General features: G+C 38.8%; 1 long non-coding RNA gene across 1 annotated transcript; it reads left to right on the forward strand.

Moving 5' to 3' along the window:
- The first annotated feature begins 2888 nt into the window (after positions 1-2888).
- On the forward strand, positions 2889-13494 carry LOC136771483 (uncharacterized). The gene is made up of 3 exons (XR_010822327.1): positions 2889-3077; positions 3438-3503; positions 13342-13494. It is a non-coding gene; the product is annotated as an uncharacterized LOC136771483 (long non-coding RNA).
- Positions 13495-14337: the final 843 nt, after the last annotated feature.

Raw genomic sequence — 14337 nt, forward strand, 5'->3', positions numbered from 1 at the left:
AGAGAGAATTTCTAACTTTCCTTCCACACTGCACATAGCCACTGCTTATGAACTGTGGAATCCGCGATTGATCAGAAAGATAGATGATGTTCTGAAAACAAGGGCGCATTATAATCTATTCTGCACACCTCATTTAACTATTGGCTTAAAAGAAAGAGGTAGTCATGTGTGAAATATTTCATTTAAAACTCAGTCATGCTTGCTAGCTCGTGGTGCACTTTATACTAACCCAAACATATACCCACAACTTCAGACTCACACCTGGACACACACCCAATAACCCAGTGTCACACAGCATACCTAATTGATTTAAGTGATGTTTCTGGCTCTTCATATTGCAGTGATCCACCTGCCCTAAGCCAAACACAGCTGGCAGGTCAAGGCTTCCACTGGGTGGGTGATCATACCTTGGCATCTGAAGCAAAGGAATCATAAGCCCTCCAGCCCCTTCTCTGTGCACTTAAATGATATACTTGAAGACATACACTCACCTAAAGGATTATTAGGAACACCTGTTCAATTTCTCATGAATGCAAATATCTAACCAACCAATCACATGGCAGTTGCTTCAATGCATTTAGGGGTGTGGTCCTGGTCAAGACAATCTCCTGAACTCCAAACTGAATGTCTGAATGGGAAAGAAAGGTGATTTAAGCAATTTTGAGCGTGGCATGGTTGTTTGTGAAATACTCAGACCGGCCCGTCTGGCACCATCTGCTCAGTTACTGGGATTTTCACGCACAACCATTTCTAGGGTTTTCAAGAATGGTGTGAAAAGGGGAAAAACATCCAGTATGCGGCAGTCCTGTGGGCGAAAATGCCTTGTTGATGCTAGAGGTCAGAGGAGAATGGGCCGACTGATTCAAGCTGATAGAAGAGCAACTTTGACTGAAATAACCACTCGTTACAACCGAGGTATGCAGCAAAGCATTTGTGAAGCTACAACACGTACAACCTTGAGGCGGATGGGCTACAACAGCAGAAGACCCCACCGGGTACCACTCATCTCCACTACAAATAGGAAAAAGAGGCTACAATTTGCACAAGCTCACCAAAATTGGACAGTTGAAGACTGGAAAAATGTGGCCTGGTCTGATGAGTCTCGATTTCTGTTGAGACATTCAGATGGTAGAGTCAGAATTTGGCGTAAACAGAATGAGAACATGGATCCATCATGCCTTGTTACCACTGTGCAGGCTGGTGGTGGTGGTGTAATGGTGTGGGGGATGTTTTCTTGGCACACTTTAGGCCCCTTAGTGCCAATTGGGCATCGTTTAAATGCCACGGCCTACCTGAGCATTGTTTCTGACCATGTCCATCCCTTTATGAGCACCATGTACCCATCCTCTGATGGCTACTTCCAGCAGGATAATGCACCATGTCACAAAGGTCGAATCATTTCAAATTGGTTTCTTGAACATGACAATGAGTTCACTGTACTAAACTGGCCCCCACAGTCACCAGATCTCAACCCAATAGAGCATCTTTGGGATGTGGTGGAACGGGAGCTTCGTGCCCTGGATGTGCATCCCACAAATCTCCATCAACTGCAAGATGCTATCCTATCAATATGGGCCAACATTTCTAAAGAATGCTTTCAGCACCTTGTTGAATCAATGCCACGTAGAATTAAGGCAGTTCTGAAGGCGAAAGGGGGTCAAACACAGTATTAGTATGGTGTTCCTAATAATCCTTTAGGTGAGTGTACACTGTATGCTAATAGGTTGGGCAGAAAATATCCACACCCTTCATTTAAAACAATTGTATTTCTTGAATCATTTAGTTTAATACATGTTTTTCAATATTCTAGTCTTCTATGCCTATATTTGCCTTGCATAGCTGCTTAATTAAGCTACTTTGAGCATTACGTACATAGTATTACACCTATTGAATATGACAATAATTGCATGCTTGATTAATGGTTTTGCTACATGTGCTTCGACTTGCAAAACTGACTTGCCTTGACTATTGTAATTAGACTCTGTAAATGTATATGCTTTAAAACATGGTATATTTTGTCAGAATAAAATATTATTTGAAAACCATAATACAGACATTTTTGCTATAATGTTGTCCTCGCTACCTTAAAGCACTGAATTATAGCAACATCATATAATGCCATTTAGACCAACATAAAACAAATGCAATTATATATAATCAATTACATATAATAACAGTAAACAGTAGATGTTATTTTAATTCCCTCCCAACTACAGTGTGCTTCTTGCAATAGAATATTATTTATTGATGTTATCTTCAGGGCAAGTACAATGTGTCCCACAAATAATGCATTCTGCTCCCTGAGAAGCAAAGTCAATTAAACCACATTTGGTTATGAATTTGACAACTAAAGTAGACTATCATGTCTCTGTCCAAATGTGCCTCCATTGGTAGCCCTTTGGGGAGATAATATTGACACTCAGGTTGTCACACATGAGGGTTGTGTACGACAGGAAAAGTCAATAATATAGATATAGCAGGGTCTCAAAGTAAAGAGGACAAAATTATAGGAAATCATACAATCATTAATTTAATGCCATTTCATTTTTTTTTCATTTAATAACATTTGGAAATCATGTGCAAAAAAACACTAAATAAAGGGATTTAGGTAAAGGTTTGAACTAAATTCTCACTAAATTATTGTATATTATCTTTTCATTCCTTCTAAACCATAGTGTGCTTGTTGTGATAGAATGACATCCATTGTTGTGTTTTCTGACAATTTTATCATATCACTTGCCTTTATAGAAATTACTTTAAACAGGGCAAATAGAATCTATTCACTATTTAAAATGTAATTGATAAGTAATTGAGCGTTCCCCCCCCCAAGCACTGGTGCCTGCAGCATTGAGAGATAAGGAATTATCCCACTATGAAGTCAAGCCACATGTTGGCTGCTTTGCTGTTGAAATATGCAAACTATTAAATCATGCACTCTGTGGCAGTAGGATGAGGGGAGAGAGGTGTGAATTCTCCTGCATAAATAGAGCTGACTGCTCCTCAGCAGGACAACACTGAACCCAGAGGCACCATGAAGACTATGATCATACTGTTCATCATTGGCGCGCTCTACAGCAGTAAGTGAAACCTATGACAATTCATCATCAATAACGGTGTATTGTGCCACAATAGATTGATTAACAGTGGAATATTTAACTAAGAAAGCAATGTAGACTTGTCCAAAATGACTACTGGAAATGTGAAGATGACATTCTAAACAGAAATGATAAAGAGCCTTTATTAACAGGTAGCCCTACAAATATGTACAATGTCTAAAAAATACAGAGTAATAAAAGCTGAGTCTGTGGTTTATGTATCTATTTGGAAACTCTATACACACCATCTCTCCAGCATTAAGAAAGTCACCCGTTGTGTCTGTGTCAGTCTAGTGCTGTATTGATACCACCCTCATCTGCTTTAAATGCTCTTCTTTTCAGTTTCAGCTGTAGGTGCACTAGCCTACGGACCTATCAGTTTTATGGGAACTCAAAAAGGGAAGTAAGGTAAGTCAAATAAAAATTTGACTTAGTATTATTATTGTTTAATAATATTGAATGTAGTTTACTTACACAAGTTCCATGACAGCTCTATCTGTGTCAGACAACTTTAACAGTGGTTCCTACAGCTATATATACAAAAAGCCCTTACCCACAATTCTCAATTTCACAGCAACAGGTGTATTGGTGGAAAATGTTATATGTAATAAAGACAAAAGAAAAACTTATTTTCCTCAGAAAGCCCATGAACTGCATTGCAGGTTTTAAGTTCAGAGTGTGAAATTAGTTATTGTGTAAAGTCAAGAACAATGTAATGCTACAAACATTCTTAATTTAGCTGATAGGAAAATACCTCAATTATTGTTATTGATATCAGATATAGTGCTTGATTTGGGATTAATAACCCATACGTACTGTATAGTATTTCAGATTGAAAAGTAATTATACAATGTTACATTTTGTATAAATAAAAAGGTCACATTTTGGTACATGAATAGTACATTTCTACCATATTTGAAAATTGTTCCATCTGGGTTTGTAGTGTAGGAGAGAAATGTGCAAAAGCAACAGATCAGTTAGCATAGGATCTTAAAAACATATACAGGTGTTTTTTTCATTACATCATATCATTAACAAACTGGTGATTTTGAAGATACAATCATTAGCATTTCAGCAACAAGAACAGATTTGCATGGAATTCAAAAAGTGACAAGCACATCTTTTTAAGGAGGAGAGACAGACTGGCTGGTGGTTCAGGGACCTAGAGTTACAATATTATTATTATAACCTATTTGTCTGCCTCTTCCTTTTTCTAGAGTTCATCGGAGGCTGCTGTAATCAAGACCATTCCAGCCTTGCTCTATTGAAATAATAATTGAAAGAGTGATGAGAGCATTAACTAAATAAAATCCCTGTCCACAAAGCTGTGTTTCTGCCTCTCATTACCAGTGCTGAGAGCATCCTGTGTCTGTAAGGAAGGGTGCTGGCAATGCTGTGTAACTGTGCACTTGCACAACTGGGCTCACACAACATTGTGCAGCCTGTTCAAACACAAACAAGGACTTCCCAATTGCTGTCCAAGCCTTGGAAAAACTCGGGCCAATTTGACGTCATAGATGTACTTTGTCAAAGTCACACTGTTAGAGTGCTGATTACTGTATTTGTCTTCAATTTACAGTAGACACACATTCACATTAGTTGCATATGGCTCCCATGCTCTGTGGTTCTGTGTTTTGAATGTTGCCTATAAACATTTCGGTTGTTTCAATTGTTCATTTAAAAAGTATGAAAACCACACCTTTTCTATCAACATAGATTGGGACTTGAAACAAGGCTTAAATGAAACTTTCAGACAAATGAGTATAAATCCACCACATTGAATATAAAGAGCAGGTTACAAAGCGAGGCTATTCCATAAACTTTAACAATGTAGGTCAGCTGGTACTTCTGTGAAATCACACTGAAGAGCCATTATTAATGATGTTTTATATAAACTGTATTATGTTTTATATTAATAATAATAATATGCAGACCAAGCAAAGTAAATGTATTATGGTAGCAACGACCATTTTGCAAGTTGTTCAGGGCATACCCTCTAGACATTCCTGTGTAGCGTAAGGTACACTTATAAATTTCAATTAATGAAGTGAATTTATAGTATCACCTTATCATGAATCCTGGAATCTTGTAGAACTCAATTTCTGTAATAATTGGACGCAGACACCAATTCCAAAGATATAAATTGTCAAATTTATTCAAAACAAAGACTAAATGTAGCACTACACTAATTATACAAAAGGGAAAAACTAATTAAAATTCAACTCTAGATCAACAAATCAAAGACAAATCACTTCCGTGACCAAATCAAAGACCATGGGATCGCATATGATAACACAAATCATTAAACAAAAAAGGTTATAAACACATTGACTACAATACCGGTTAGTAAGACGATGGCGAGTCTCTCGTTAGTATTATTAGTCAGACATTAAATAACTACGCAGGTAACTATTTATGTCAGGTAACTTCTCGTTATATATATATCAGTCTCATTCACGTTTAGGTGCCGAGAAAGATCCTATCATTACTTGTTACCACAATTTCCCTTAACTGATTATTATTCAATGATTAAGGATAGGCAGGGCCACCAATAATCTAATGTCTATTAACTTTTGTCAATTTCAGACTAAGCAGTTAAACAGGAATGAGAAGATATTTCTCGGCGTTGACAGATTTTATTTCTAAAATTATCAACAAAACAGTTTAATGCAACACACATTTATATTTAAGAAAACTAAATGATATTACACATTCTAGAGTTATGAATCACAGATTAACATTTCTAATTGATTTCTCAAATGGCATGAATCATGAACTCCAAACTGTTAAACTTATCTGAACTTCGTCGCAGAGAGGCCTCTCTGTCTTCGGGCTCAGATAACAGCACACGGCACGAGGTCCGTGTGTTTTGGAACAAAGGCAGTCCGGTTCGGCTTTGTCCAAGAACTTCCACTCAGTCGATGCACCTGGAAGATGGGGTTTCGCGAAAGTAGAGTCGTTTCCAAACAGATTTTCCACTGGTTTGAAGGCTCCAAGGTTGTGCACAAAATCTTCTTGGCAAGCAGGGTCTCTCACCGTACTTATTTGAAGACAAAGTCTTTGAGGAAAGCAGGGCCCTGTTCGTTCCAAGGGTCAAGTTTCTAACGACTCAAATAGCTATTTAAATGACTGACACTTGCGTATACAGTCGACTTAGTCAATTGTCCAGCTGTAAAACTCCACTGATCAGGTGGGCACAGGCGGGCAGCGCAGTCTGTAAAGTTCTTTATTTAATAAAGTCCTTTAAAACAATTCTTCGTACGGCTCAATCTCCTTCTCCCAGTTTAACTCATCTGTTGCCGGCAAAGACTTGGTTGGTTTCTGGTTCCGGTTCTGGCAACAGAGCTACAGGTTGAGCTGTGGCAGCGAGTTACTGGTTCAGGTGAGAGAGAGAGAGAGAGAGAGAGAGAGAGAGAGAGAGAGAGAAAGACTGTCCGCTGTTCCTTATAGTCTGTCAGATCAATAGGTGATTGGTCCCCGAGTTCTTGAGATTGGATTTCGGTTTCAGCCCCCCGTGTCCTATTGGAGGGGGGCTTGATTTATGACTGATGTCAATCCATGCCATCGTTTGGAAATACCGGTTGGCCCGGGTTCGTAGCTCTATGTCGGGATTTCGGCTCTCGTCCACTTCAAAGAGTTTTTATCACCTACAGGCCCCCTTCCCCAGACATCTCATAGCAGAATTCCAAACTATTTGGCCTCTTCTTGGTGCCATCCTCCCCAAAACTGTCACTTTGATGCAAACCAGTTCCAAGCTGATGAGCTAAGGAAATTTGATAACTTTGGGGGGGGAGAGGTCTTCTTTAGATCAGTGCTTCAGCTCAGAGCCCAAATGCTCTCATCCAAATACACGCAACATAACGCTACACCTGTCAATAATAGAAAAGATCACACAGTGCCGAAATAGCACAGTACAAAACAAATATAGAGAAGAATGAGTATGCCAAGGATAAAAAGCAGACTTTGGGCTATAATAGTATCAATTCTTCCGAGGGAGCCACTTATCCAGCTCCCAAGAGACCACTCCGAGGTCTGGTGGATTTTTAGTTACTTCTTTATGAATGTGATCCATAAGATCATGAATCTGTTCAGTAAACTTTGAGGCAGATGCATTAACAGTATTGCAAATACTCAGATCTATTCTATAATGTTTCCATATAGCACAGTTATCTTCTGCAGTCAAGGGAACTGGGATCATAGGAATGCCTCCCTCAGCGTTATGGGGCACATAAGAACACACCCAGCACCTTGACAGATTCAAGTCTTTTGTAAACTGATAAGACAGTTGGAGGTAGGCATTTCCTCTGGTCAGGTGGCTGTCTCGTCGCTGTCGAATCCTCAGTCATATTTTATCAGTGTACATGTTAATGTCTGTGGTGTTAATATGCGAAAGGGGAGAGGTTACTAGCACGTCACCCGGTATTTGTGGACCCGTGCGTCCTGTTGCTCCTTTTGGGCCACTGCTTTGGCCCTGTGCTGTTAGCTGCAGGGTGATGCCGATGTCAGCTTCTTCTAGACTGGTTTCCCCAGTCAGTGATGATCCCGTCCGCTTGGAGTTGAAGGCGCCCTCTTCCCAGATTACTATGGCACATACGATGGTCCCGCAGGCGATGAGGAAGAGGATCCAGGCGAAGGCCAGCATCCCTCTGTTCTCCACCAGGGTTGTGCCGATAGCCTGGATTGGCAAGTTTGCAGTGGGAGGAGTGGATCCATGTCGTCTTTCCTTGGCACTTCACAGCTCTGTGGGTGGTCAGGAGCACCTTGTAGGGCCCTGTCCACCTGGGCTGTTGGGAGGACTTTCTCTTGTGTGCTTTGATATACACATAGTCACCTTGCTGGAAGGGGCGGCAATCCTGCTGGGATGGTTCAGTCTGGGTGGCTTTCATCTGTGAATGGACAGCTTCGAATGGACATGTTAGTCCCATACAAAAAGACTACATAACATCATCCATCAAGTGGATGTCCATTTCCCTTACAGACAATGGAGGAGTGATGGAGAGTCTCATAAGTCATCCCATAATAATCTCACACAGAGAAAGACCAGTTTTTTCAATTTGCTGACGATCTCATTGTCATTAGGACTATAGGTAGGGCATCTGGACGGTTGAGTCCGGTTTGTTTGCAAATTTTAGCCAGCTTATTCTTTAATATCCAATTTTGTCTCTCCACTGCTCCAGCTGACTGAGAGTGATGGGCAGTGAAAATGTTGTTTACCTCGCAGGGCTTTGCATAGTTCCTGCACTGTTGTACCAGTGAAGTGAGTGTTCCTATCGCTGGAAATTTCCCTGGAATGCAAAATCTACATATAAAATCCCTTAACAGTATTTTTGCTACTGTTACTACTTCAGCCTTCCTATGGCATAGGCTTCAACCCATTTAGAAAACATATACATTATTACAAGTATATATTCATATCCACAACATTTAAGCTTTTGAACACAATCTATTTGCATATGAACTTTTGCAGGATTATGAGCTTGACAAATGTGGCAAGTTCTACAATATTGCTAAGCTGTTACTATAAAACCTGGGGCAAACCAATTTAAAAGAATAATGCACACATCCCCCCTTTGCCCGTGTGGCCAACACCATGCGCCAGATGGGAAAACCAGGGAAAGAGTGCCTGTGAGGCAACCAATGCATTAGCAAATGTTTGAGCTCTCTTATGGAAGGTGCAGTGGCCAGTTGCAATTTCCTGGAGCTTTTACAGTGCATCTCAAATTACATTTCATCCTGCCCCAGGTCATGAAAGTCAAAACCTAGTTACTACCTACATAACACATACATTTTGTTGCTTCTATGAAAATACAAAAGTCAGCAAAATGTTATTTTTACAAATTCAGTTTGTAAACTGTATTGTACATATATTTGTTGCATTTTGATTTATAAACATTATACATTCTACAAATCTTAAGAGAAGGGCAATGGACTGATTCTGACTTCATGGCTTTCATTCTATTCATTTGAATAATGTGACATCTCCACTAATAGTACATTATAAATTAAACTATCAATACAAGAATATATGCTACTGCAGACATCCTCTGAGCTGTTTCACAATATATTGTAGATTCCTATAATCTGGAAAACCTTCTAATTACAGAATGTGAACTTATTTCTCCACTCACTTCAGCGTTGTGGACCTCAACATCGGTCTGTTCAAGATGCCGTGTGGCTGTCTTTAAAGCCGTGCCCTGGGCCTACTGTGTCTCAATGAGAACACCAGCGTCTTCTCCATATGCACCTCTGCCACTATGGGTCAGACATCGGTTCCTTCAGGACACGATTCATAATATGCATATCTTCCATGTGGAATAAATCAGTCATCTGAAGACACAATGTGTGGTTCACACAACATCAGAGATCCTCCTTATAAAAGGCATCTCTCACATTAGTTGACATTCACACAATCTATAAGGTTTCTAGTAAAGGGACAATTCAAAATAATAATAATCTTGATTCCAATTTATCTCATTTATCAAATTATTTCAGTACAGCACTCAGCTGTCGTCAGCAGCATCATATCTCCTGTGTTTACTGAATCAGCTTTACTTCCTAGTGTAGATACTCTTTTGTGTGGAGCTGTCAAACTTTCAAAACAATGTGCTTATCTTTGTCCTTTTATCTAACTTAAATACCTGAGACCATTACAATAATTATTACAGCAGCTCCTTCAACACCATCATACATACACTCACCTAAAGGATTATTAGGAACACCTGTTCAATTTCTCATGAATGCGATTATCTAACCAACCAATCACATGGCAGTTGCTTCAATGCATTTAGGGGTGTGGTCCTGGTCAAGACAATCTCCTGAACTCCAAACTGAATGTCTGAATGGGAAAGAAAGGTGATTTAAGCAATTTTGAGCGTGGCATGGTTGTTTGTGAAATACTCAGACTGGCCCGTCTGGCACCATCTGCTCAGTTACTGGGATTTTCACGCACAACCATTTCTAGGGTTTACAAAGAATGGTGTGAAAAGGGGAAAAACATCCAGTATGCGGCAGTCCTGTGGGCGAAAATGCCTTGTTGATGCTAGAGGTCAGAGGAGAATGGGCCGACTGATTCAAGCTGATAGAAGAGCAACTTTGACTGAAATAACCACTCGTTACAACCGAGGTATGCAGCAAAGCATTTGTGAAGCCACAACACGTACAACCTTGAGGCGGATGGGCTACAACAGCAGAAGACCCCACCGGGTACCACTCATCTCCACTACAAATAGGAAAAAGAGGCTACAATTTGCACAAGCTCACCAAAATTGGACAGTTGAAGACTGGAAAAATGTTGCCTGGTCTGATGAGTCTCGATTTCTGTTGAGACATTCAGATGGTAGAGTCAGAAACAGAATGAGAACATGGATCCATCATGCCTTGTTACCACTGTGCAGGCTGGTGGTGGTGGTGTAATGGTGTGGGGGATGTTTTCTTGGAACACTTTAGGCCCCTTAGTGCCAATTGGGCATCGTTTAAATGCCACGGCCTACCTGAGCATTGTTTCTGACCATGTCCAGCCCTTTATGACCACCATGTACCCATCCTCTGATGGCTACTTCCAGCAGGATAATGCACCATGTCACAAAGGTCGAATCATTTCAAATTGGTTTCTTGAACATGACAATGAGTTCACTGTACTAAACTGGCCCCCACAGTCACCAGATCTCAACACAATAGAGCCTCTTTGGGATGTGGCGGAACGGGAGCTTCGTGCCCTGGATGTGCATCCCACAAATCTCCATCAACTGCAAGATGCTATCCTATCAATATGGGCCAACATTTCTAAAGAATGCTTTCAGCACCTTGTTGAATCAATGCCACGTAGAATTAAGGCAGTTCTGAAGGCGAAAGGGGGTCAAACACAGTATTAGTATGGTGTTCCTAATAATCCTTTAGGTGAGTGTACACTGTATGCTAATAGGTTGGGCAGAAAATATCCACACCCTTCATTTAAAACAATTGTATTTCTTGAATCATTTAGTTTAATACATGTTTTTCAATATTCTAGTCTTCTATGCCTATATTTGCCTTGCATAGCTGCTTAATTAAGCTACTTTGAGCATTACGTACATAGTATTACACCTATTGAATATGACAATAATTGCATGCTTGATTAATGGTTTTGCTACATGTGCTTCGACTTGAAAAACTGACTTGCCTTGACTATTGTAATTAGACTCTGTAAATGTATATGCTTTAAAACATGGTATATTTTGTCAGAATAAAATATTATTTGAAAACCATAATACAGACATTTTTGCTATAATGTTGTCCTCGCTACCTTAAAGCACTGAATTATAGCAACATCATATAATGCCATTTAGACCAACATAAAACAAATGCAATTATATATAATCAATTACATATAATAACAGTAAACAGTAGATGTTATTTTAATTCCCTCCCAACTACAGTGTGCTTCTTGCAATAGAATATTATTTATTGATGTTATCTTCAGGGCAAGCACAATGTGTCCCACAAATAATGCATTCTGCTCCCTGAGAAGCAAAGTCAATTAAACCACATTTGGTTACATGAATTTGACAACTAAAGTAGACTATCATGTCTCTGTCCAAATGTGCCTCTATTGGTAGCCCTTTGGGGAGATAATATTGACACTCAGGTTGTCACACATGAGGGTTGTGTACGACAGGAAAAGTCAATAATATAGATATAGCAGGGTCTCAAAGTAAAGAGGACAAAATTATAGGAAATCATACAATCATTAATTTAATGCCATTTCATTTTTTTTTCATTTAATAACATTTGGAAATCATGTGCAAAAAAACACTAAATAAAGGGATTTAGGTAAAGGTTTGAACTAAATTCTCACTAAATTATTGTATATTATCTTTTCATTCCTTCTAAACCATAGTGTGCTTGTTGTGATAGAATGACATCCATTGTTGTGTTTTCTGACAATTTTATCATATCACTTGCCTTTATAGAAATTACTTTAAACAGGGCAAATAGAATCTATTCACTATTTAAAATGTAATTGATAAGTAATTGAGCGTTCCCCCCCCCAAGCACTGGTGCCTGCAGCATTGAGAGATAAGGAATTATCCCACTATGAAGTCAAGCCACATGTTGGCTGCTTTGCTGTTGAAATATGCAAACTATTAAATCATGCACTCTGTGGCAGTAGGATGAGGGGAGAGAGGTGTGAATTCTCCTGCATAAATAGAGCTGACTGCTCCTCAGCAGGACAACACTGAACCCAGAGGCACCATGAAGACTATGATCATACTGTTCATCATTGGCGCGCTCTACAGCAGTAAGTGAAACCTTTGACAATTCATCATCAATAACGGTGTATTGTGCCACAATAGATTGATTAACAGTGGAATATTTAACTAAGAAAGCAATGTAGACTTGTCCAAAATGACTACTGGAAATGTGAAGATGACATTCTAAACAGAAATGATAAAGAGTAAAAAAATAAGAATAAAAATTTGACTTAGTATTATTATTGTTTAATAATATTGAATGTAGTTTACTTACACAAGTTCCATGACAGCTCTATCTGTGTCAGACAACTTTAACAGTGGTTCCTACAGCTATATATACAAAAAGCCCTTACCCACAATTCTCAATTTCACAGCAAAAGGTGTATTGGTGGAAAATGTTATATGTAATAAAGACAAAAGAAAAACTTATTTTCCTCAGAAAGCCCATGAACTGCATTGCAGGTTTTAAGTTCAGAGTGTGAAATTAGTTATTGTGTAAAGTCAAGAACAATGTAATGCTACAAACATTCTTAATTTAGCTGATAGGAAAATACCTCAATTATTGTTATTGATATCAGATATAGTGCTTGATTTGGGAATAATAACCCATACGTACTGTATAGTATTCAGATTGAAAAGTAATTATACAATGTTACATTTTGTATAAATAAAAAGGTCACATTTTGGTACATGAATAGTACATTTCTACCATATTTGAAAATTGTTCCATCTGGGTTTGTAGTGTAGGAGAGAAATGTGCAAAAGCAACAGATCAGTTAGCATAGGATCTTAAAAACATATACAGGTGTTTTTTTCATTACATCATATCATTAACAAACTGGTGATTTTGAAGATACAATCATTAGCATTTCAGCAACAAGAACAGATTTGCATGGAATTCAAAAAGTGACAAGCACATCTTTTTAAGGAGGAGAGACAGACTGGCTGGTGGTTCAGGGACCTAGAGTTACAATATTATTATTATAACCTATTTGTCTGCCTCTTCCTTTTTCTAGAGTTCAGCGGAGGCTGCTGTAATCAAGACCATTCCAGCCTTGCTCTATTGAAATAAGAAACTGTGTAACAGTCTGTATAGTAGAAAGAGTGACAAGACTGTTGACTAAATAAAACCCCTGTCCACAAAGCTGTGTTTCTGCCTCTCATTACCAGTGCTGAGAGCATCCTGTGTCTGTAAGGAAGGGTGCTGGCAATGCTGTGTAACTGTGCACTTGCACAACTGGGCTCACACAACATTGTGCAGCCTGTTTAAACACAAACAAGGACTTCCCAATTGCTGTCCAAGCCTTGGAAAAACTCGGGCCAATTTGACGTCATAGATGTACTTTGTCAAAGTCACACTGTTAGAGTGCTGATTACTTTGTCTTCAATTTACAGTAGACACACATTCACATTAGTTGCATATGGCTCCCATGCTCTGTGCCTGTGTTTTGAATGTTGCCTATAAACATTTCGGTTGTTTCAATTGTTCATTTAAAAAGTATGAAAACCACACCTTTTCTATCAACATAGATTGGGACTTGAAACAAGGCTTAAATGAAACTTTCAGACAAATGAGTATAAATCCACCACATTGAATATAAAGAGCAGGTTACAAAGCGAGGCTATTCCATAAACTTTAACAATGTAGGTCAGCTGGTACTTCTGTGAAATCACACTGAAGAGCCATTATTAATGATGTTTTATATAAACTGTATTATGTTTTATATTAATAATAATATGCAGACCAAGCAAAGTAAATGTATTATGGTAGCAACGACCATTTTGCAAGTTGTTCAGGGCATACCCTCTAGACATTCCTGTGTAGTGTAAGGTACACTTATAAATTTCAATTAAAGAAGTGAATTTATAGTATCACCTTATCATGAATCCTGGAATCTTGTAGAACTCAATTTCTGTAATAATTGGACGCAGACACCAATTCCAAAGATATAAATTGTCAAATTTATTCAAAACAAAGACTAAATGTAGCACTACACTAATTATACAAAAGG

This window comes from Amia ocellicauda, chromosome 15 (genome assembly GCF_036373705.1).
Source record: "Amia ocellicauda isolate fAmiCal2 chromosome 15, fAmiCal2.hap1, whole genome shotgun sequence".
Taxonomy (NCBI): domain Eukaryota; kingdom Metazoa; phylum Chordata; class Actinopteri; order Amiiformes; family Amiidae; genus Amia; species Amia ocellicauda.